This window comes from Aotus nancymaae, unplaced genomic scaffold (assembly GCF_030222135.1).
Source record: "Aotus nancymaae isolate 86718 unplaced genomic scaffold, 86718_ANA_hifiasm-v0.15.2.pri h1tg000029l, whole genome shotgun sequence".
Classification (NCBI taxonomy): domain Eukaryota; kingdom Metazoa; phylum Chordata; class Mammalia; order Primates; family Aotidae; genus Aotus; species Aotus nancymaae.
In genome coordinates this window covers 53,574,759-53,578,005 of record NW_026988442.1, presented here as the reverse complement: position 1 = coordinate 53,578,005, position 3,247 = coordinate 53,574,759, and the positions used below count along the sequence as shown (strand labels likewise).

General features: G+C 46.2%; 1 pseudogene; it reads left to right on the top strand.

Annotated features, from left to right (window-relative positions):
* Positions 1-1,966: 1,966 nt before the first annotated feature.
* Positions 1,967-3,030, top strand: LOC105718968 (heterogeneous nuclear ribonucleoprotein A1-like; annotated as a pseudogene).
* The last annotated feature ends 217 nt before the right edge of the window (positions 3,031-3,247 follow it).

Here is a 3,247-nt window from a genome sequence, read left to right as displayed (position 1 = left end):
AGGCACCAGACATTTTAATCAATCATAGAAGGGCAGCCCAATGCTTAATAGATTTCTAAGCTCTGTGTGTGAACATGCATTGCTGAACAGTGTGGTTTTCAAGTAGATGCCTCCTACCAAGTCAGCACAAGTTCCTAATGACTGACTGAGCCAGAGTACGGCCTCCTGATGGCAGAGTCCCTCCCCGTCCTCTTCCTTCCAGCCATCCCAGGTCAGGTAAGAACCTGTCTGGAGAATGTGTGTAGGAGAAAGGAGTCTCCGCAATGGTTACTAGGAGAGTCACTGGCTGTAAAGATGCTTGTGAAACAAGGCCAGGCCTTGGATTGCCACCTTCACATTCATGAGGATGCGATGCTCTTAGCCCAGACGAACCCAGGTTTATCACACCCACACTACGCTAGCGCGGAAATGGTAACTAGGTCAACGATCAGCTCTAAAGCTGGCTTGTCACAGGGTTGAAGGCAGGTGGATCCCTGTATTGAGCTGGCTTCTCTCCCGAGTGAGAAGTGGGTTCCTGACTGGTTGAGGTGCCCTCTCTGCCAGGCTGGAGAAAGGCCAACAGAAGAATCAATGCTGAGAACCTCCTCAGAAAAAAACAGAAGAAGCCAGGAAGATTCAGGAATAACTGGCTCAGAAAACACTTCCTAAAGGCGGAAGTAAAGGATTCCCATTTAGAAAACTTAAGCAAGAAATTAAGTATAACAAACATGCAAATTCGTTTGAAAAACAACATACTCTATGTTGCATTTTCAATGCTCTTTAAATAACAGGAAATTAAAAATGCGGACGCCAATGGCATGCAGCCCTGTCCTGTGACTTCAACAGCTCTGCCACAAGCCCTGCCTGCCCAGGGCAGGAGAGACTCGTAGGGAGGAGGTTGGGAAGCTTCCTCTCTCTGCCCACCCCCTGCCACCACCCCATCAAAAGGCAAGCCTACCATTTCCACCACCACCACTCCACACTGTCCTTGTCCTCCCACTTGTTTAAAAAAAAAGATTTTATTTTTGTATACATATTTGCTTAGAATCTGTGAGTTTCTGGCCAGGTTGAGGTAACACAAGGCTTTGATGAGTAGTTTATGTTGTCTAGACCCAAGGTATGCTGCAAACAGTCTGGAGTAAAGTGGACAATAACATCTTTCTAAAGAGAGGTTAGACATTTCTAATCCACCAAGTTTTTAAACATGTTTTCATTTTCTGGGAGCAAAGCTGAGTTATATTTGGCTACCAGGACACTATTCACAGGTATCATCATGGGAACAGAGTACAGACCACCAAAAACAAGTCCAGCCCATCCATTCATGTAATGGTATACCTATCACAATTCTAATGCCCCACACTCAAAGACAAGCTTACAAAATCTTTGTAAGGTACATGTGCTATCAAAAATGCCAGGTAAGGCCGTGCATGGTAGTTCACACCTGTAATCCACTTACAGGTGTGATATTTTATGTCTCCACTTACGAGAGGTACCCAGAGTGGTCAAATCTATAGAAGCATAGTAGAAGGGTCTAAAATGCCTAGCCCTGAGCAGCAGGGTCTAAACTCTGTAGGACTGAGACCCTAACAGGACCCATGAAAGGAGACCCAAGACCTGCTGAAAAAGAACGTGCTCCTAGGAGTGGTCTGAATCCCTTCAGGCACTGGCTGAGTTGGTCTCAGTTATTTTGTTTGGACACTTGCAGTTGGGCCTTTTCCATGACCCCAGTGATGACTCGCCTCCCTTTCCAAATCTTGCCACAAGCTGAAATATGTTGAATCCCCTGGCCTAGAGCCTCACATATCCTTGCCAGGGACTCTGCTCACCTGGCCGCACGCCCAACCCTGCCACCCGTAATTACTACTCTTTCTCTGAAACTCCTGCTAACTCTTTCCTGGATTATTGATGTCCCACTTGTCTCTGTAATTGAGAGAGTAAAACCCTTGAACAAAGACTATTCAAAACTATGTCAACCACTTTTCTGCCCATGGACACCGCCTTAGAAGCATCGTTGAAGTCTCTCTTCTTGCTGTCAGAGTCTCCGAAAGAGCTCGAACAGTTGAGGAAGCTTTTCATTGGAGGGTTGAGCTTTGAAAGAACCAATGAGAGAGCCTGAGGAGCCATTTTGTGCAATGGGGAATGCTCACGGACTGTGGTAATGAGAGATCCAAACACCAAGCGTTCCAGGGGCTTTGGGTTCGTCACCTATGCCACTGTGGAGGAGGCAGATGCAGCCAGGAATGCAAGGCCACACAAGGTGGTTGGAAGAGTCGTGGAACCAAAGAAAACTGGCTTAAGAGATGATTCTCAAAGACCAGGTGCCCACTTAACTGTGAAAAAGATATTTGTTGGTGGCATTAAAGAAGACACTGAAGAGCACCACCTACAAGATTATTTTGAACAGTGTGGAAAAACTGAAGTGATTGATATCATGACTGACAGAGGCAGTGGCAAGAAAAGACGCTTTGCCTTTGGAAACTTGGACGACCATGACTCTGTGGAAAGATTGTCATTCAGAAATACCATACTGTGAATGGCCACGGCTGTGAGGTTAGGAAAACCCTGTCACAGCAAGAGATGGCTAGTGCTTCATCCAGCCAAAGAAGTCCCAGTGGTTCTGGAAACTTTGCTGGTGGTCACGGAGGTGGTTTTGGTGGGAATGACAACTTTGGTCGTGGAGGAAACTTCAGTGGTCGTGGTGGCTTTGGTGGCAGCTGTGTGGTGGTGGATATGGTGGCAATGGAGATGCCTATAATGGATTTGGTAATGATGGAAGCAATTTTGGAGGTGGTAGAAGCCACAATGATTTTGGCAGTTACAACAATCAGTCTTCAAATTTCGGACCCATGGAGGGAGGAGACTTTGGAGGCAGATGCTCTGGCCCCTGTGGTGTAGAGGCCAATGTTTTGCCAAACCACGAAACCGAGGTGGCTATGGCAGTTCCAGTAGCAGCAGTAGCTATGGCAGTGGCAGAAGATTTTAATTAGGAAACAAAGCTTAGCAGGAGAGGAGAGCCAGAGAAGTGACAGGGAAGCTACAGGTTACAACAGATTTGTGGACTCAGCCAAGCACAGTGGTGGCCGGGCCTTGCTGCTACGAAGACATGTTTTAGACAAATACTCGTGTATGGGCAAAAAGCTTGAGGACTGTATTTGTGACTAATTGTATAACAGGTTATTTTAGTTTCTGTTCTGTAGAAAGTGGAAAGCATTCCAACAAAGGGTTTTAATGTAGATTTTTTTTTTTGCACCCATGCTGTTGATTGCTA